This window comes from Lithobates pipiens, unplaced genomic scaffold (assembly GCF_037356315.1).
Source record: "Lithobates pipiens isolate NorthernLeopardFrog02 unplaced genomic scaffold, aLitPip1_a1.2 Scaffold_10, whole genome shotgun sequence".
In the NCBI taxonomy this organism is placed as follows: domain Eukaryota; kingdom Metazoa; phylum Chordata; class Amphibia; order Anura; family Ranidae; genus Lithobates; species Lithobates pipiens.
Window position 1 is genome coordinate 6,760,246 of NW_027507686.1, and position 23,386 is coordinate 6,783,631.

The following is a 23,386-nucleotide window of genomic DNA, read 5'->3' on the forward strand; positions in this document are numbered from 1 at the left end:
TCCTATTTCTAGTCCTGTCGTACGTGCTGTACACGTCATCGCGCAAGCTTTCGACGGACTGTTTGTGCATCCGTGTGTGGTCAAGTCCGTTCATTCGAAAGTAGGACGGACTGTCCGTCGGATACAGTCCGCCCGTGTGTACGCGGCTTTAGATGTACAAGGAGGACAGGAGTTGGGCTAGGGTACTGACTCTTCCTGGAGTAATATCTCAAAAGTATCCTCTGCAGCTAAAAACTCTGCACCCAAAGTTGGTCAGGGCAATTAGGAAGGTGAAAGGGTGGAATAGAAAGCCGCTGGATTGAATAGAAAGCTTCACCATATAGGAAGCAGTCAAGAGCCGTGGAACGCAGAGACAAGCCGACCGGAAGTGACGTCAGAGCAGGAGGCTGGAAGGGGACGTGGCTACGCGTTTCATAGTCGCCCTGCTTCTTTGTCAAGCCCTGCTCCTCCTTCATCAATGAGGGGAGGAGAAGCTGGGTCAGCAGAAATGGTAACTAGACACTCCCAGATGAGGAGAAGGCTATGATATACAAGGAGGACAGGAGTTGTGCTAAGGTTCCGACTCTTCCTGGAGTAGTGTCTCAAAAGTATCCTCTGCGGCTGAAAACTCTGCACCCACAGTTAATCAGGGCAATTAGGAAGGTAAAAGGGTGGAATAGAAAGCTGCTGGATTGAACAGAAAGCTTCAGCATACAGGAAGCAGGAAGCGGTCGGGAGCTGTGGAGCGCAGAGACGAGCCCAGTGGAAGTGACGCCAGTGCAGGAAGCTGGAAAGGGACGTGGCTATGCGTTTCAGAGTCGCCCTGTTTCTTTGTCAAGCCCTGCTCCTCCTTCGTCAAGGAGGGGAGGAGAAGCTGGGTCAGCACAAATGGTAACTAGACACTCCCAGATGAGGAGAAGGCTATGATATACTAGGAAAGCAGGAGTTGTGCTAGGGTAACGACTCTTCCTGGAGTAGTGTCTCAAAAGTATCCTCTGCAGCTGAAAACTCTGCACCCACAGTTAATCAGGGCAATTAGGAAGGTGAAAGGGTGGAATAGAAAGCTGCTGATTTGAACAGAAAGCTTCAGCATACAGGAAGCAGGAAGCAGTCAGGAGCTGTGGAGCGCAGAGACGAGCCCAGTGGAAGTGACGCCAGCGCAGGAAGCTGGAAGGGGACGTGGCTACGCGTTTCAGAGTCGCCCTGCTTCTTTGTCAAGCCCTGCTCCTCCTTCGTCAAGGAGGAGCCGGGTCGGCACAGATGGTAACTAGACACTCCCAGATGAGGAGAAGGCTATGATGTACAAGGAGAGCAGGCATTGTACTAGGGTACTGACTTTAGTAATCTTTTCCAGAGGTCCAGCAGGACTACACAGTGGTTGGAGAGCAGTCTCTCTAGGACCAAACAACACATAAAAATTTACAACAAATCATCACAAAAGTCCAGCACTCCCTTACCACAAAAAGACCCCACCATAAGGGGCCGTTCTTCTCATAGACGCCCCATAAGGGGCCATTCTTCTCACAGACCCCCCCCATAAGGGGCCGTTCTTCTCACAGCCCCCCCCCCCCCAGAGAACTGTTTTTTGAGTTCCCCAATACCTGGAAATTATTTTTCCTCTGGTGTAAAAAGGTTGAGAAAGGCTGTTTAAGAGGGTTAAAAAAAAAAGAGAGAACAAGTTTTATTTCAAAATACTACTGACAACACTATCTCTGCAAAAGTAGAGATAAGACCAAAGCCTGCATGTGCCATCTCATATGTAGCCAGCAACTTCCTCATTTCAGGGAATCCTGTTGATGAGCAAACAGAAATGATATTACGCGTTTTGGTACAAGGTGAACTGGTATGTTATTTAAAGAAAATGTATCTGCAGATACTTCAACCTCTTGCCAAACTGTCCGCAGCGCTTTTACTGCAGAGGGGCAGCTTGTACAGGCAGGGTCACGTATCTGTACATCGGAGGATTCTTCTTGGTCCGGGCACGAAACCCGGGGAAACCCGAGCTGTCATTGGCTACAGAACCAGTTTGTCAGCAAGTCCCGTCCAATGATTCATGGCCAGGACCTGATGATCGACTGTACAACTGTACAGAGGGAAATGATCTCTGTTTCTTCTCCCTGCAAAGCCGGGAGAAGAAAGTAAGAGATCTTTAGTAAAAAGCAGCACATATTACACACTTTAGCATGCATTTAACCCCTTGATTACCCGAGATGTTAACCCCTTCCCAGCTAATGTCATTAGTACAGTGACAGTGTATAGTATTAGCACTGATCACTGTATTAATGTCACTGGTGATGTCAGTAGCAATCAGTCAGTTCCCACCCAGCGTCAGTTAGTGTCAGATTGTCCACCGCACTATTTCTATCCCATTATAAGTCGCTGATCGGAAGCCATTAGTAGTATAAAATGTTAAAAAAATTCCAGTATACAGTATCTCACAAAAGTGAGTACACCCCTCACATTTGTGTAAATCTTTTCTTCTCTCTTTTCATGTGACAACACTGAAGAAATTACACTTGTCTACAATGTAAAGTAGTGAGTGTACAGCTTGTATAACGGTGTAAATTTCCTGTCCCCTCAAAATAACTCAACACACAGCCATTAATGTCTAAACCGCTGGCAACAAAAGTCAGTACACCCCTAAGAGAAAATGTCCAAATTGGGCCCAATTAGCCATTTTCCCTCCCCCCGGTGTCACGTGACTCGGTAGTGTCACAAGGTCTCAGGTGTGACTGGGGAGCAGGTGTGTTAAATTTGGTGTTATCGCTCTCACTCTCTCATACTGGTCACTGGAAGTCCAACATGGCACCTCATGGCAAAGAACTCTCTGAGGATCTGAAAAAAAAAGAATTGTCGCTCTACATAAAGATGGCCTAGGCTATAAGAAGATTGCCAAGACCCTGAAACTGAGCTGCGGCACGGTGGCCAAGACCATACAGCGGTATAACAGGACAGGTTCAACTTTTAAACGTAAATAAGGTCACTAAGTCAGCCGCCACCACTCCGGAACAAGGGGGGGGAGAATTTAAATAGCACACACTGGGAAATACCATCTCTGTAAAATAGAAAGCTGAAAATCAGAAAAAAAAAAAAAAGACTTTCATTTTCCCGCTGAGATAACAGAAGTCTTCCAAGGTTTCTACATCAAGAAAAAAACAAACAAAAAAAAAACGAGAATTATTCAAAGCAGCTGTAAAAGGGGCGTGTCCAGGTGACACTCGCAGGCAACACTTCCTCTTTTGTAAAAGTCCAAGGGTTATCTGATTTTCATACTAATTATGTGCAGTTTTACTTCATTATATTTAGAGATCTGCAAGGTCTGAAGAAGAAGCAGAAAAGCAACCAATCATATTGACTCTTGCAGTTTAACCACTTGCTTACCGGGCACTTAATTCCCCCCCCCCCCCTCCTGCCCAGGCCAATTCTCAGCTTTCAGCGCTCTCGCACTTTCAATGACAATTGCGCGGTCATACAACATTGCAACCATAGGACATGTTTATCATTTTTTTCCCCACAAATAGAGATTTCTTTTGGAGGTATTTGATCACCTCTGCGGTTTTTATTTTTTGTTAAAAAAAAATAAAAAGACCGAATACATTTTTTAAAAAAAAAAAAATTATATTTTGTTATAATATTTTGCAAACAGGTAATTTTTCTTCTTCATTGATGTACGCTGGTGAGGCTGCACTGATGGGCACAGATAGGCTGCACTGATGGGCACTGATTGGCTGCACTGATGGGCACCGATGGGCTGCACTGACGGGCACTGATGGGCTGCACTGATGAGCACTGATTGGCTGCACTGATGGGCACGATGGGCTGCACTCATGGGCACCGATGGGCTGCACTCATGGGCACCGATGGGCTGAACTGATGGGCACTGATAGGCTGCACTGATGAGCACTAATTGGCTGCACTGATGGGCACCGATGGGCTGCACTCATGGGCACTGATGGGCTGAACTGATGGGCACCGATGGGCTGAACTGATGGGCACTGATGGGCGGCACTGATTGGCTGCACTGATGAGCACCGATGGGCTGCACTGATGAGCACCGAAAAGGCAGCACTGGTGGGCACTAATAGGCGGTACTGGTGGGCACTGAGAGGTGACACTAATAGCTGGCAGTGATGGGCACTGATAGGTGGCAGTGATGGGCACTGATCGGCACTGGTAGGTTACACTGATAGGCAGCACTGCTAGGTGTCACTGATGAGGTACTGATTGGCATCACGGTATTTGTGGGCATTGATAGATGGCACATGTGAGCATTGATAGGTGGCACTGGTGGGCACTGTGGGCACTGGCAGGTGGCAATGGCAAAGGGTACTGATTGGCACGGGTGAGGCAGATGTGCCTCCATCCTCTTCGGGACCGATGTCCCTTGCACATAAGCCGGTGATGCTGTCAGCGTGAAGAGAAAAAAAAAAAAAAGATTACCGAGCTTTTGTTTACATCATGTGATCAGCTGTCATTGTCTGAAAGCTGATCATGTGGTAAGGGGCCGGGACCGGCCCCTTACTCGGATCTGTGATCAGCTGAGTCTCGGTGACTCAGTGATCACAATGCACGCCGGGGTGTGCGTGGTGCATGCAAAGGGGAGGCCATCATAGGACGGCCTCCCTGAAATTCAAGTCCGCGCCGTGGCCGTCGTTCGGCTATAGCGCGGACACCAAGAGGTTAAACAAGATAAATTTACAGACCCCTCAATGTGAGCCTTCCCAAACCCAACGAACCTCTTTAGCACTGAGGTCTCGGGGAGGGTTGCCACCTTTTCTTAAAGTGATTGAAAGGGTAATTTTTTATTTTTTTTTAAATAACAAACATATCATACTTACCTCCACTGTGCAGCTCGTTTTGCACGGAGTGGCCCCGATCCTCGTCTTCTGGGGTCCCCTGGTGGCTCTCGAGGCTCCTCCCCGCATCAGATAACCCCCTTGGAGAAGAGCTCTCCCGGGGGGGGGGGAGGGTAACCCTGCGGGCGCGCTCCCGAGTCAAGCATTCAGCACCTATAGAGGCCCCCCCTGGCGCTCGCGTCATTGGATTTGATTGACAGCAGCGGGAGCCAATGGCTGCACTGCTATCAATCTATCTGATCGAGAACCGGGAGCCCGTGGACAGAGAGAGACAGCGCGTCCCCCGCCGACTGAATGAAGGGGTTCAGATAAGTAAAGCGGGGGGCGCTGGGGGGCCGGTGACTGCCAGGTGTTTTTTCACCTTAATGCATAGGATGTATTAAAGTGAAAAAAACACGAACCTTTACAACCCCTTTAAACCCGAACACTTCAGCAGCACAGCAATTATTTTTTTATAGTATAAACTATACATAGATTTTGCAATTAAATAACATTTCTAATCATATGAAGTTAATAACAAGAGTCCCGCTTTACATCAGAGCCCACAGAGTTCCCCTTTTACATCTGAACTCGCAGATGTAAGGCAGAACTCTGGGGACTCTGACATATGGGATGCTCTGGGAACCCTGATTTAAGGGGAAACACTGAGAACTCTGATATACGGAGAGGACTCTGACGTAAGGGGAAACACTGTGGCCTCTGGTGTAAAGAGGAACTCTGATGTAAGGGGTGCTCTGGGAACCCTGATTTACCTTCATGTACTCACTCAGAGGCGGGAGAGAGAAGGGGGGAGACTTCAGTCACAGACAGGGATGGATGGTGAGCTCACTCACCCCTTGGCAGTCAGCAGCTCTCATCCAGATGTATCTGCGGCTGCTGGACTTCGAATTTCCTGCCACCACGTTCCTTTTCTGAGGCACAGCGCCCGGGGATTGAAGTGTGGGCAGACACAGAGGGGTAGGAGCGGGAGGAAGAGGAGTCAATCTCCTCTCCCATCTATGTGTGGGGGAGGGGGGAATTGTTAGTCCTGGCTTTGAGTAGTGTGAAAGAGACACTCTCAGCTTACACAACTGCCGCCAGCAACCCTGCTGCAAAGCCATAGTCCGGTCTGAATAATGTGTCCGGGTTTCGGGCGGGCTGAAACCCGGATGCATGATTCCAAACCCGAACCGTCTGGGTGAATCCCGGACAGGTGACAACCCTAGTCTTAGGCTTGATTCACACCTATGCATTTTTTTTAGTGCTTTTTCCAGATTTGCACTACAGAACGTGTTCCATAGGAAACCATGTTAAATGGATTGTAGTGCAAATCTGCAAAAAAGCAAAACAGCACAAAATATGCCGTCGGTGTGAAGCCGACCTTCGTAGCGTTACACCTTTAGATGGGTTTGTGGGTTTTTAGCAGTAAAGTATTGAAAACAACGGCGGACAAACACACGGCACAGCGGTTCACACCTTCCCATTCATTGCTGTAATGTGTCATAAGTCACGGGTTTTATCAACTGCAACACAAAGCATCGCACACAGGATGAGAAGATCGGCTGAACGATCGTCTGATATCGAAAATGAAGAGCTCACTCATCGTAGGAAAATTCTCATACCACAGAATGCAACTTCAGAAGTCACGTCATGTATTGTATTGTATTTGTATTGTAGTCTTTCGTTTTCATGCATGCGCAGTCTTTCCCTTCTGATTTATCTTGGGATAAAAGCTGTACTAATTAATCACATCCCGCCCATTACATCCCAACCATTACATCCCACCCGCCCATTACATCCCGCCCATTACATCTCCCCCATTACATCCCACCCGCCCAATACATCCCGCCCATTACATCCCAACTATTACATCCCACCCATTACATCCCAACCATTACATCCCACCCGCCCATTACATCCCGCCCATTACATCTCCCCCATTACATCCCACCCGCCCAATACATCCCGCCCATTACATCCCAACTATTACATCCCACCCATTACATCCCAACCATTACATCCCACCCATTACATCTCCCCCATTACATCTCCCCCATTACATCCCAACCATTACATCTCCCCCATTACACCCAACCATTACATCCCACCCGCCCATTACATCCCGCCCATTACATCTCCCCCATTACATCCCAACCATTACATCTCCCCCATTAAATCCCAACCATTACATCCCACCCGCCCATTACATCTCCCCCATTACATCCCGCCCGCCCATTACATCTCCCCCATTACATCTCCCCCATTACATCCCACCCATTACATCCCACCCGCCCATTACATCTCCCCCATTACATCCCGCCCGCCCATTACATCTCCCCCATTACATCCCGCCCGCCCATTACATCTCCCACATTACATCCCGCCCGCCCATTACATCTCCCCCATTACATCCCGCCCGCCCATTACATCTCCCCCATTACATCTCCCCCATTACATCCCACCCATTACATCCCACCCGCCCATTACATCTCCCCCATTACATCCCGCCCGCCCATTACATCTCCCCCATTACATCCCGCCCGCCCATTACATCTCCCCCATTACATCCCGCCCGCCCATTACATCTCCCCCATTACATCCCGCCCGCCCATTACATCCCACCCATTACATCCCGCCCATTACATCCCAACCATTACATCCCACCCGCCCATTACATCCCGCCAGCCCATTACATCTCCCCCATTACATCCCAACCATTACATCCCACCCGCCCAATACATCCCGTCCGCCCATTACATCTCCCCCCATTACATCCCGCCCGCCCATTACATCCCGCCCATTACATCCCACCCATTACATCCCACCCATTACATCCCAACCATTACATCCCACCCACCCATTACATCCCTGCCCAATACATCCCGTCCGCCCATTACATCTCCCCCATTACATCCCGCCCGCCCATTACATCCCGCCCATTACATCCCACCCATTACATCCCACCCATTACATCCCGCCCATTACATCCCGCCCATTACATCCCACCCATTACATCCCGCCCATTACATCCCAACCATTACATCCCACCCGCCCATTACATCCCACCCATTACATCCCGCCCGCCCATTACATCTCCCCCATTACATCCTGCCCGCCCATTACATCTCCCCCATTACATCCCGCCCGCCCATTACATCTCCCCCATTACATCTCCCCCCATTACATCTCCCCCATTACATCTCCCCCATTACATCCCAACCATTACATCCCACCCGCCCATTACATCTGCCCAATTACATCCCAACCATTACATCTCCCCCATTACATCCCAACCATTACATCCCACCCGCCCAATACATCCCGTCCGCCCATTACATCTCCCCCATTACATCCCGCCCGCCCATTACATCCCGCCCATTACATCCCACCCATTACATCCCGCCCATTACATCCCACCCATTACATCCCGCCCATTACATCCCGCCCATTACATCCAAACCATTACATCCCACCCGCCCATTACATCCCGCCAGCCCATTACATCTCCCCCATTACATCCCGCCCATTACATCCAAACCATTACAACCCACCCGCCCATTACATCCCGCCAGCCCATTACATCTCCCCCATTACATCCCGCCCATTACATCCAAACCATTACATCCCACCCGCCCATTACATCCCGCCCGCCCATTACATCTCCCCCATTACATCCCGCCCGCCCATTACATCTCCCCCATTACATCCCGCCCGCCCATTACATCCCGCCCATTACATCCCACCCATTACATCCCGCCCATTACATCCCACCCATTACATCCCGCCCATTACATCCAAACCATTACATCCAAACCATTACATCCCACCCGCCCATTACATCCCGCCAGCCCATTACATCTCCCCCATTACATCCCAACCATTACATCCCACCCGCCCAATACATCCCGTCCGCTCCTTAACATCTCCCCCATTACATCCCGCCCGCCCATTACATTCCGCCCATTACATCCCACCCATTACATCCCACCCATTACATCCCACCCATTACATCCCAACCATTACATCCCACCCACCCATTACATCCCACCCGCCCAATACATCCCGTCCGCCCATTACATCTCCCCCATTACATCCCGCCCGCCCATTACATCTCCCCCATTACATCCCGCCCGCCCATTACATCTCCCCCATTACATCTCCCCCATTACATCCCACCCATTACATCCCACCCGCCCATTACATCTCCCCCATTACATCCCGCCCGCCCATTACATCTCCCCCATTACATCTCCCCCATTACATCCCACCCATTACATCCAACCCGCCCATTACATCACCCCCATTACATCCCAACCATTACATCCCACCCGCCCATTACATCTCCCCCATTACATCCCAACCATTACATCCCACCCGCCCAATACATCCCGTCCGCCCATTACATCTCCCCCATTACATCCCGCCCGCCCATTACATCTCCCCCATTACATCCCGCCCGCCCATTACATCTCCCCCATTACATCACCCCCATTACATCCCAACCATTACATCCCACCCGCCCATTACATCTCCCCCATTACATCCCAACCATTACATCTCCCCCATTACATCCCAACCATTACATCCCACCCGCCCAATACATCCCACCCGCCCATTACATCTCCCCCATTACATCCCGCCCGCCCATTACATCTCCCCCATTACATCTCCCCCATTACATCCCACCCATTACATCCCACCCGCCCATTACATCTCCCCCATTACATCCCGCCCGCCCATTACATCTCCCCCATTACATCTCCCCCATTACATCCCACCCATTACATCCCACCCGCCCATTACATCACCCCCATTACATCCCAACCATTACATCCCACCCGCCCATTACATCTCCCCCATTACATCCCAACCATTACATCTCCCCCATTACATCCCAACCATTACATCCCACCCGCCCAATACATCCCGTCCGCCCATTACATCTCCCCCATTACATCCCGCCCGCCCATTACATCCCACCCATTACATCCCACCCATTACATCCCGCCCATTACATCCCACCCATTACATCCCGCCCATTACATCCCGCCAGCCCATTACATCTCCCCCATTACATCCCAACCATTACATCCCACCCGCCCAATACATCCCGTCCGCCCATTACATCTCCCCCCATTACATCCCGCCCGCCCATTACATCCCGCCCATTACATCCCACCCATTACATCCCACCCATTACATCCCAACCATTACATCCCACCCACCCATTACATCCCTGCCCAATACATCCCGTCCGCCCATTACATCTCCCCCATTACATCCCGCCCGCCCATTACATCCCGCCCATTACATCCCGCCCATTACATCCCGCCCATTACATCCCACCCATTACATCCCGCCCATTACATCCCAACCATTACATCCCACCCGCCCATTACATCCCACCCATTACATCCCGCCCGCCCATTACATCTCCCCCATTACATCCTGCCCGCCCATTACATCTCCCCCATTACATCCCGCCCGCCCATTACATCTCCCCCATTACATCTCCCCCCATTACATCTCCCCCATTACATCTCCCCCATTACATCCCAACCATTACATCCCACCCGCCCATTACATCTGCCCAATTACATCCCAACCATTACATCTCCCCCATTACATCCCAACCATTACATCCCACCCGCCCAATACATCCCGTCCGCCCATTAAATCCCCCCCATTACATCCCGCCCGCCCATTACATCCCGCCCATTACATCCCACCCATTACATCCCGCCCATTACATCCCACCCATTACATCCCGCCCATTACATCCCGCCCATTACATCCAAACCATTACATCCCACCCGCCCATTACATCCCGCCAGCCCATTACATCTCCCCCATTACATCCCAACCATTACATCCCACCCGCCCAATACATCCCGTCCGCTCCTTAACATCTCCCCCATTACATCCCGCCCGCCCATTACATTCCGCCCATTACATCCCACCCATTACATCCCACCCATTACATCCCAACCATTACATCCCACCCACCCATTACATCCCACCCGCCCAATACATCCCGTCCGCCCATTACATCTCCCCCATTACATCCCGCCCGCCCATTACATCCCGCCCATTACATCCCACCCATTACATCCCGCCCATTACATCCCAACCATTACATCCCACCCGCCCATTACATCCCACCCATTACATCCCGCCCGCCCATTACATCCCACCCATTACATCCCACCCGCCCATTACATCCCACCCATTACATCCCAACCATTACATCCCACCCACCCATTACATCCCACCCATTACATCCCGCCCACCCATTACATCTCCCCCATTACATCCCGCCCGCCCATTACATCCCACTCATTACATCTCACCCATTACATCCCGCCCATTACATTCTGCCCATTACATCCCACCCATCACATCCCGCCCACCCATTACATCTCCCCCATTACATCCCGCCCGCCCATTACATCCCACTCATTACATCCTGTCCGCCCATTACATCTCACCCATTACATCCCGCCCATTACATTCCGCCCATTACATCCCGCCCGCCCATTACATCCCGCCCATTACATTCCGCCCATTACATCCCGCCCGCCCATTACATCCCGCCCATTACATCCCACCCATTACATCCCGCCAGCCCATTACATCCCACCTATTACATCCCGCCCATTACATCCCGCATGCCCATTACATCCCACCCATTACATCCCGCCAGCCCATTATATCCCACCCATTACATCCCGCCCGCCCATTACATCCCACCAGCCCATTACATCCCATCCATTACATCACGCCAGCCCATTACATCCCACCCATTACATTCCACCCATTACATCCCGCCAATTACATCCCACCCATTACACCCCACCCATTACATCCCGCCCGCCCATTACATCCCACCCATTACATCCCGCCCGCCCATTATATCCCACCCATTACATCCCGTCCATTACATCCCACCCATTACATCCCTCCCGCCCATTACATCCCGCCCATTACATCCCATCCATTACATCCCACCCATTACATCCTGCCCGCCCATTACATCCCACCCATTACATCCTGTCAGCCCATTACATCCCACACATTACATCCCGCCCGCCCATTACATCCCACGCATTACATCCCGCCAGCCCATTACATCCCACCCATTACATCCCGCCCGCCCATTACATCCCACCCATTACATCCCGCCCGCCCATTACATCTCACCCATTACATCCCGCCAGCCCATTACATCCCACCCATTACATCCCGCACCGCCCATTACATCCCAGCCATTATATCCCGCCTGCCCATTACATCCCACCGCTCATTACATCCCACCCATTACATCCCGCCAGCCCATTACATCCCACCCATTACATCCTGCCAGCCCATTATATCCCCCCATTACATCCCGCCCGCCCATTACATCCCGCCCGCCCATTACATCCCACGCATTACATCCCGCCCGTCCATTACATCCCACGCATTACATCCCGCCCGCCCATTACATCCCACCCATTACATCCCGCCTGCCCATTACATCCCACCCATTACATCCCGCCCGCCCATTACATCCCACCCATTACATCCCGCCCGCCCATTACATCCCACCCATTACATCCCGCCCGCCCATTACATCCCACCCATTACATCCCACCCGCCCATTACATCCCACACATTACATCCCACTCGCCCATTACATCCCACCCATTACATCCCGCCCATTACATCCGGCCCGCTCATTACATCCCATGCATTACATCCTGCCAGCCCATTACATCCCACGCATTACATCCCGCCAGCCCATTACATCCCATCCATTACATCCCGCCAGCCCATTACATCCCACCCATTACATCCCGCCCGCCCATTACATCCCACCCATTACATCCCGCCTGCCCGTTACATCCCACCCGCTCATTACATCCCACCCATTACATCCCACCAGCCCATTACATCCCACCCATTACATCCCGCCCGCCCATTACATCCCACCCATTACATCCCGCCCGCCCATTACATCCCACCCATAACATCCTGCCAGCCCATTACATCCCGGCAGCCCATTACATCCCACCCATTACATCCCGCCAGCCCATTACATCCCACCCATTACATCCCGCCTGCCCATTACATCCCGCCAGCCCATTACATCCCACCCATTACATCCCGCCCGCCCATTACATCCCACCCATTACATCCTGCCTGTTATCTTATCAGTTCCCATCAGTGGTGCATATCAGTGCTGCCTATCATTTCCCATCAGTGCCTGCTATAAGTGCCCATCAGTACCACCTATCAGTGCTCATCAGTGCTGCATATCAGTGCCCATAAGTGTTGCATATTAGTGCCACCTCATCAGTGCAGCCTCATCAGTGCCCATCAGTGCTGCATATCAGTACCACCTATCAGTGCGCATCAGTGTTGCATATCAGTGCAGCCTCATTAGTGGCCATCAGTGAAGGAGAAAACTTACTTATTTACAAAATGTTATAATAGAAACAAAGAAAACCTTTTTCTTTTTTCAAAATGTTTGTCTTTTTTTATTTGTTTAGCAAAAATAAAAACCGCAGAGGTGATCAAATACCACCAAAAGAAAGTTCTATTTGTGTGGACAAAATAATGAAAATGTCATATGAATACAGTGTTGCATGACCGCGCAATTGTCAAAAAAATTGGCCTGGGCAGGAAAGGGGGTAAAAGTGTGTATATGTATATACTGTACATACCGGCCTTTCTCAACCTTTTCAGAACAGAGGAACCTTTGAAATAGTTCTCCGGTCTCAGGGAATCCCTGCTAAAAATTAGTAATCTACAACTCATGATACATTAGTGTGATGGTCAGTGGGAAGAATGGTCCTTACACTTGTGGTCATTGGGAAGAATTACCTCCTTACAGATGGCTAAAAAGATCAATGGTGTCAGTGGGAACTTATCAGAGAGGCAGAAATGGCCCAATGCTGAAGGAACCCTGGTTGAGAATCACTGGTACATACCATACCTGTGGGATCCCTGTGGAAGCTGGAAATCACTGTAGGAACCACTGCTACTATAGTAATCCCTACTAGCTTCCAGGCCCAAGCTGGACCAAGGTAACTACGTAAAAATTGCCATACTTAAACTTCAGCTTTAAATTGAGTTATGCCTGGTTGTAGTCCGCCCTGCCTTGTTTGATAGGCATGTGAGATGTGCTGCTTGTTTAATAAAGTTTGCTGAAGAAAGTGACCCCAGTGTATGGCCCTTTTATTTGTTCTGGTTCCATCTAAACACCAACAGCACCTGGCATGCTCACAATGGAGGGAGACCTGTTTGGAGCTTGGGACCAGTTCAGAAATGTCTAACTTCTTGTGGGTCTCTCTGAAGCTCTGGTTATTGTTTCCTTTTGCCTTCTGCTGAGGAGCCTCCCTGGTAATAGTGGAGGAGGCTACAATGACCTTGAGTTTTGACTCTTTATGTCTCCCAAACGGCTTATTGCCAGTGGTGCAGGCTGGTAGAAGGTATAAATATTTGCCCGTGACCTCAGGAAGGCATCTTACCCTGGGCTTCCTCCCTGTAGGAGGGATGCAGTGGTAAATCTGATCCACTTGGACCTGCAGCCTACACAATGTGACCATGTGTTTAGAAAGAGCCCTGGCATTGAAGCCTAGAATGTTGAGTAAGGGTATCCAAGCACCATGGAGAAACCTCAGCCTAAGTGGGGTACTGGAGAAGCTGGGTAAAGCGTGGTCCTCAACTAAAGTATGCTGACCTCTCCCCAAGGAATCAGTAGCTGGACCATCCATTACTTTGAAACCAGGAGCTGGGTTCGTAGGTGGTCGGGTTGGCCTCACGGCTCTCCTCCTGGGAAGGCTGTAGGTACTTTTTGTTCTTGTTCTCGAGTCCGCCATGTTGTTCATGATGGTGTCCTGTGCCCTAACCCTCTCAACCAGGTGTTTTAGAAGAGCTAATAAACTCTAAAAAGCAACTGACACCAATCTGTACACATTACTCCATTATTGTCAAAGGTCTGACCCTAAAGTGGACCCTGGAGGTTCCTCATTTGCCTGTAGAGTGAAGGGAGTGCTACAAGAGTAGTAACTGGACACAGAAACAGATAGAAGAAATGGCTTCCTATAGAGTAAGCTACACAAGTAGCGAGCAACCTTCCATTGGCACACAACGCTTGAGTTGGGTACATCGAAGATGTCGTAGATCGCTACAAGATGCTACTACATGCTATTCGTGTGGCTTACTCCATAGGAAGCCATGTGCTCAATCTCTGTAGTAATCAATTGCTATTCCTAGCAAATGTAGTATCACGATTACATTGTTAGAGGTCTCTTATGTAGCCTACTGAGGGGACAGCCAGTGAGTAAATATCTCCATCAAAAGAGAGTATCAAATCCCTTGTGTAGCTCATCCATAAATAGCTTTAGCTCATAAATGATAAGACTGCATTGTAGATCCCGGTTCCTTCAACAAAAATTAAAAAGCAACTTCAGCTAAATAGGAAAAACTTGCGTATAGGAAGTAAGTCTTGTGACTCCATTACTATTTCTACAGCATACGAGGGTGAAGACTCTTCTTATTTTGCCGGCGGTTCTGTAGACTTTGATCGCTGCCCCACCTTCTGCACAATTCTTGATCTACTAATAACCATTATGGCCTTGGTGACCTCCAGCATGATCTCTCCTCTGCTGTGCACATAAATCCATCTAAGTGAATCCTTTTCCTGTCCATTAGCTTACAAAGCAAACTTTTGGCTGGTTTTGGCCAACTTATTATCAGGAAAGGTACTTGGTGGGTACATAAGACCAGTGGCTTGCCTTGGGGTACTATTCCCACCATTGACACAGATGACAAGGCGCCATTTCTTCCACCGATACCAAAGATAAGACACTATTCTTTCCACTGACACCAACAATGGGGCACTATTCCTCCCACTGACACCAACACTTGGGCAGTATTCCTCCCATTTATACAAATGATGGGGCACTGTTCCTCCCACTGATACCAACAATGGGGCACCATTTATTCCAATGACACCCAATGGGGCACTCTTCCTCTCACTGATCCCAACAATGGGGCACTATTCCTCCCACTGATACCAACAAGGGGGCTTTGTTCCTCCCACTTACACCAATGATGGGGCACTATTCCTTCCACTGATAACAACAAGTCGGCTTTTTCTTCTCACTAATACCAATGAAGGCACACTATTCCTCCTTAAACCAATACCCAGACCCCTCCTCTCTAACCCAATACCTTGACCTCCACCAACCCCCACCCCCCACCCCCTCAACTCAATATCTCAACACCCTATCCCCCTAACCTAATACCCCAACCCCTATGCCCTCACCCCTTAACCCAATACCCAGACCCCTCCCCTACCCTCTAACTCAATATCTTGACCTCCACCCCCTGTCCCCCCAACCCAATATCTCTACACATTCTATCCCCCTAACCTAATACCCCCAACCCCTTAACCCAATACCCAGACCCCTCCCCCACTCTCTAACCCAATACCTTGACCTCCACCCCCCGTCACCTCAACCCAATATCCCAACACCCTATCCCCCTAACCTAATACCTCAACCCCTATCTCCTCACCGCTTAACCTAATACCCAAACCTCTCTCCTTCCCTCTAACCCAATACCTTGACCTCCACCCCCCCTCCCCTCAACCCAATATCCCAACACCCTATCCCCCTAACCTAATATCCCAACCCATAATACCCCAACCCCTATCTCCTTAACCCATTAACCAGACCCCTCCCCTAACCTCTAACCCAATACCTTGACCTCCACCCCCTGTCCCCTCAACCCAATATCCCAACACCCTATCCCCCTAACCTAACATCCCCACCCCTATCCCCTCACCGCTTAACCTAATACCCAAACCTCTCCCCTACCCTCTAACCCAATACCTTGACCTCCGCCCCCCGTCCCCTCAACCCAATATCTCAACACCCTATCCCCCTAACCTAATACCCCAACTCCTATCCCCGTAACCCAATACCCAGACCCCTCCCCTAACCTCTAACCCAATACCTTGACCTCTACCCCCTGTCACCTCAACCCAATATCCCAACACCCTATCCCCCTAACCTAATACCCCAACCCCTATCCCCTTAACTCAATACCCAGACCCCTCCCCTACCCTCTAACCCAATACCTTGACCTCCACCCCCTGTTCCCTCAACCCAATATCTCAACACTCTATCCCCCTAACCTAATACCCCCACCCCTATCCCCTCACCGTTTAACCTAATACCCAAACCTCTCCCCTACCCTCTAACCCAATACCTTGACCTCCAACCCCCCGTCCCCTCAACTCAATATCTCAACACCCTATCCCCCTAACCTAATACCCCAACCCCTATCCCCTTAAACCAATACACAGACTCCTCCCCTAACCCAATACCTTGATCTCTATCCCCCCCCCCCTTCCCCTAGCCCCATACCCTGACACCCTATTGGGGCCATGCAGCCATCACATCTAAGAACGGGAAAACTGCAATATAATAAATGTTTGCTTCTGTGTTTAATACCACTCTACCTACTCTTGCACCTTGGAATTACCACCCCCCCCCCCCCACCACCAGTATTATATTGCCTGTATCGCTGAACATTCATTACTTCTTGACCGCTGAATCTGTAAACTGATTGAGTTTTATTTTTTCTCCGCTTGAAATGAAATAAAAATTCTTTGCCAAAGAAAAATGTAAAGAATACTCGAGAGAGCGAGCGACACTTTGTATATAGAGTGTTTGTGTTGTTTTGTTATATTTTATGTTGTTGGTGTCATTAGCACAAGAGATTGAAAAGTTCTGCAGAGTTGCAGCAGGTAAGGTGTTAAGCGGTATAACAAGTTGAATATTTTGGCAGCAGAAGTTCACGCTCTATGAGCCCCTATGACCCCCTCCCCCCCCCTTTTTTTTTAAAGTTTCGCCCACAGCGTGAAATGCTGATGACAGGTGCCCGGTGACCGGTGCGGGACTTACCTGGTTGTACAGGTTTCCCCGGCTCCCTCCTGTCATCTCTGCTCAGGTGACACCTACAACTCCTCCATCGCTGTCAGCAGCCCGTCCACTTCTCCCACCCACAGGAGAAACACAACAACAACAAAAAAAGCCAAAAAAAGTACAAAAAGTAGAGATAAAGGCGAGAGTGCGAAAAGTTTCCAGCAATGGGGAAGAATGCAGCGAGTGGAGAAGGAGGTGGTTTAGAGACGAGGAAGTGTCAGAGGCACATCGGTGTGCCGAGGTTATATAGGGAGCGCAGTCCTTCCTGTTATATCTCTTTACACATGTGTGCAGTGACGCAACCGCCGCATAGATAATGAGCTCTTAAAGGCGCAGGCACCCTTCCTGGGTCATGGATACAGCACCACTGCTGACCTCTGCTACCGAAAATCCTAGATGATTGGCTGCCTTCTTCATTCATTGGATTCAATTCATTCGGAATCATTGGCTTGGAGCAAGCACGAAGTCCGGGGGGGGGGGGGGTTCTGGCTAGACATGTGCACTGCCGAAAAATTTGTTTATTTTTGTTTCATTTGTTTATTTTATTTTATTCGGGGCAGTCGTTATGATCGCAGTTCGGAAAGTCGAAAAAATTCAAAATTCAAAAATCCGAAAATAAGAAAGAAAATCCGAAAAGTCAAAAGAACTACTAACTAAAAATAACAAACTATTAAAAATTAGGTAACTATATAAAAAAGGTATTCTAATTTCCTTTCATATTTGGCTGAACGTAACGAATACGAATTTATCCGAATTTACGAATTATCCGAAATAAAGAATACCGCATCCAAAAAAAATGGAACAGAACAAATTAATAATTATTATTATTATCCTTATTATGCATGATTTATATAGCGCCAACAGTTTACGCAGCACTTTACAATATAGAGGGGGGGGGGGGGGCAACACAATTACAGTACAATACAGAAGGGACAGGAGGGCTCGGCTTGTAGAGCTTACATTCTAAAGGGAGGAGGTACAAAAGGTAATAGAATTAATAAAAATAAATAATAATAATATTATTCTTAATAATAATCATCATAATTATTATTATGATTATTATTATTATTAATAATAATAATAATAATAATAATAATAATAGTAATAAATAATAATAGTAATATTAATAATAAATAATAATATTATTCATAATAATCATCATCATCATTATTATTATTATTATTATTAATAATAATAATAATAATAATTACATTCTAAGGGGAGGGGGTACAAAAGGTAATAGAATTAATAAAAATAAATAATAATAATAATAATAATAATAATAATCATAATCATAATTATTATTATGAGTATTATTATTATTATTACTATTATTATTATTATTATTATTAATAATAATAATAATAATAATAATAATAATAATAATAATTACATTCTAAGGGGAGGGGGTACAAAAGGTAATAGAATTAATAAAAATAAATAATAATAACAATATTATTAATAATAATCATAATCATAATTATTATTATGAGTATTATTATTATTACTATTATTATTATTAATAATAATAATAATAATAATAATAATAATAATAATAATCATAATAATTATAATAATAATAGTAATAGTAATAATAAATAATAATATTATTATTATTATTAATAATAATAATAATAATAATAATAATAATTACATTCTAAGGGGAGGGGGTACAAAAGGTAATAGAATTAATAAAAATAAATAATAATAATAATATTATTAATAATAATCATAATCATAATTATTATTATGAGTATTATTATTATTATTACTATTATTATTATTATTATTATTATTATTATTATTATTATTATTATTATTAATAATAATAATAATAATAATAATAATAGTAATAGTAATAATAAATAATAATTTTTATTACTATTATTATTATTAATAATAATAATAATCATCATCATTATTATTATTATTAATAATAATAATACAAATAATAATAATCATCATCATCATAATTATTATTATTATTATTATTATTATTATTAATAATAATAAAATGTTTTATTATTATTTATTATTATTCGTTTGTTCCGTTCCATTCATTTAGATGCGACATTCATTGTTTCGGATAATTCATAACTTCAGATAAATACGTATTCGTTATGTTCACTAACAGCTAAGTTTGAAAGGTAATAGAATTATACAAAAGGTAATAGAATTAATAATAAATAGTAATAAAAATACTAATAATAATAATAAAAAGTTTTTTTATTATTATATTTATTTATTATTATTATTATTATTAATTAATTGCGCTCCATTCGTTTAGATGCGGCATTCGTTATTTCAGATAAATTTGGAACTTTGGATAAATACGTATTTGTTACGTTCACTAAGAGCCAAGTTTGAAAGGAAATTGCAATAGCTATAATTTAATAGTTAGTAATAGTTAAGTTATTATTAGTTAGTTATTATTTCAGATTTTCGAATTTGCAAATTTTCGAATTTGCAAATTTTCAAATTTACAAATTTACGAATTGTCAAATTTTTCGAATATTCGGAAAAATTCGTTAAACGGGTTTTCGTTAATTTGGATATTTTCCGAAAAAAAAACAAATTTGGAACAAAAAACGAATTGCACATGTCCAGTTCTGGCTTCACTTGCCGCATGCTTGTTCCAGGTCTGTGACTCAAAAAGTCCAACTTAAAGGGTGACTAAACCCAGGACCCTGCACCCGCTATATCTGCTCTCCCACAGTACAGAGAAATTGGAAATGCAATTATTTTAGTAAATATAAACTGCTAAATACCTTTTCTCATCAGCAGTACATATCAGTCTTGTGACTTCTATCAGTGTCTGGTTAAAGCTTGTAGGAGGAGTTTTCATTCTCTCCTGATTGTCCTATGAGGCTGCAGGACCCCCTGACCTTCTGTCTGGACAGTGTTGATTGGCCCTGTGCTGATCACATGCACTCTCTCCCTTTACCGTTATCAATCAGCTGCTGCACCTGCAGGGCTCTAATGAGGAAAGTGGCAGGGTCTGCATCCCTTTAGACGTGATTTCCCTAAAAAAAAAAAATACATTTTTTGTTGCAGGGGATGCCCAAAATCTAGATTAAACCGTGTGATAAGTATATGTATAATGTGTGTATAATGTGTATATATATATTTGCAGCGGCCCTTTTAAGTGGATGGGCCGACTTTCAAATCACAACACAAAAACACCTTACTTTTTTTTATGTTGTGATGCTCAAAATCTGACTTGTATCTGAGAGTAGACCTCAGGGAAAATCAGGGAGCCAATCACACAAGGAGGAGGAGTTCTGTGTACTATCTGTGTACAGAGCGCCTCCTGGTGGCCATATTGCATTTTACAGGAAAATGACAGCGGCTGCAGATTGAAAAGGAAAGGGAAATATTAATAATAACATCCAATTACAATATGACTTGTGTCACAATTGTATACACTGTATTATATTTTTTTATTTGCTATTTTTTTTTTTTTATTATTCCCCAGTTACCCTTTAAAGCAGTATCAAATCCACACATTTATTATTTTTCAGCGTGCCAATTCTTAGATGGGGTGGCTGCATCTGTTTTCCTTTTTTAGGCTTTCTTTCCTTTATTTTCACCCAGCGATCCTGCCAGTTCGTCTGTCGTGTGTTGTTGTTTTTTTTTTTCAACAGAGCAAGCTCTCCCGCAAATGTAGTATTTTAGAGGGTTAGGACAAACCGTTCAACGCTGACAGGGGTTCTTACAATGATCAGCTTTTATTTATTCATGTAAAACTTTTATCCCGAAAAGGAACAAAACTGCTGCTGTAACTGATTATAAAGTATGATCTGGAATTTGGCTTCGATTTGTTAGTGTATCTAAATCTGTTAGTCCATCTAACACTCCCCTCCAGCTGCTGTCCAAAGGTGGCCCCTGTGCTCCTTCATCCAGAGTGGGGGGGGGGGGGGCGCTTTAATTGTGTTACTGGCCTGATCACCAGGTGAAAACAGAGGGGGGCTAAAAAAAAAAAACGAATGCAGCCGCCTCGTCTAATGATTGATAAGCTGCAATATATTACATTTTAGTTTTTTCACATTTAAAATCCGGACATCAAGCGGCCGGGGGGGGGGGGGGGGTAATCACAGCCTCTTCATTTGGGATCCCTTCTAGGCACTGTCATTAACACTATATGGGTGCGTCCGGATGTGTGGGGGGTTTTCTTTTTTCCACCAGTACTGCCAATCAGTGCCCCTCAGTGCCATCTATCAGTTCCATTGATCAGTGCCCGCCAGTGTCGCCTCATCAGTACCCATCAGTAAAGCTTATCAGTGCCCATCAGTGCCTCTTCATCAGTGCCCATCTATGCAGCAGCCTCATCAGCGCACATCAGTGCAGCCTCATCAGTGCCCACCAGAGCACATCTGTACAGCCTCATCAGTGCAGCCTATAAGTGCCCATCAGTGCAGCCTATCAGTGCCCATCAGTGCAGCCTCTTCAGTGCCCATCAGTGCAGCCTCATCAGTGCCCATCAGTGCAGCCTATCAGTGCAGCCTATGAGTGCCCATCAGTGCAGCCTATCAGTGCCCATCAGTGTAGCCTCATCAGAGCACATCAGTGCAGCCTCATCAGTGACCATCAGTGCAGCCTATCAGTGCCCATCAATGCCTATGAGTGCCCATCAGTGCAGCCTATCAGTGCCCATCAATGCCTATGAGTGCCCATCAGTGCAGCCTCATCAGCGCACATCAGTGCAGCCTCGTCAATGCCCACCAGTGCAGCCTCATCAGCGCCCATCAGTGTAGCCTCATCAGCGCACATCAGTGCACCCTCATAAGTGTCCATTAGTGCAGCCTCTTCAGTGCCCATCAGAGCAGCTTCATCAGCGCACATCAGCGCAGCCTCATCAGTGCAGCTTCATCAGTGAACCTCAGTGCAGTCTCATCAGTGCCCATCAGTGTAGCCTCTTCACTGCCATTCAGTGCAGCTTCATCAGTGCAGCCTCATCAGTGCCCGTCAGTGCAGCCTCATCAGTACCCATCAGTGCAGCCTCATCAATGCAGCCTCATCAGTGCCCATCAGTGCAGCCTCATCAGTGCACATCAGTGCAGCCTCATCAGCGCACATCAGTTCAGCCTCTTCAGTGCCCATCAGTGCACATCATCAGCGCCCATCAGTATAGCCTCATCAGTGCCCTGCAATGCAGCCTCATCAGCGCACATCAGTGCAGCCTCATCAGTGCAGCTTCATCGGTGAACATCAGTGCAGCCTCATCAGTGCCCATCAGTGTAGCTTCATCAGCGCACATCAGTGCAGCCTCTTCACTGCCATTCAGTGCAGCTTCATCAGTGCAGCCTCATGAGTGCCCATCAGTGCAGCCTCATCAATGCAGCCTCATCAGTGCCCATCAGTGCAGCCTCATCAGCGCACATCAGTGCAGCCTTATCAGCGCACATCAGTTCAGCCTCTTCAGTGCCCATCAGTGCAGCCTCATCAGCGCACATCAGTTCAGCCTCTTCAGTGCCCATCAGTGCACATCATCAGCGCCCATCAGTACAGCCTCATCAGTGCCCTGCAATGCAGCCTCATCAGCGCACATCAGTGAAGGAGAAAAATTACCTGTTTGCAAATGTTTTTTTAAAC

At 46.9% G+C, this 23,386-nt stretch overlaps 1 protein-coding gene across 2 annotated transcripts in view; it reads right to left on the reverse strand.

Annotated features, from left to right (window-relative positions):
- Positions 1–18,050, reverse strand: part of PLCG2 (phospholipase C gamma 2) — a 232,807-nt gene extending 214,757 nt beyond the window's left edge. For both annotated transcript variants that reach the window (XM_077451313.1, XM_077451297.1), the window contains exon 1: positions 17,774–18,050. The gene's annotated coding sequence lies outside the window, so the exon portion shown is untranslated. The remainder of the gene's footprint in view (positions 1–17,773) is intronic.
- Positions 18,051–23,386: the final 5,336 nt, after the last annotated feature.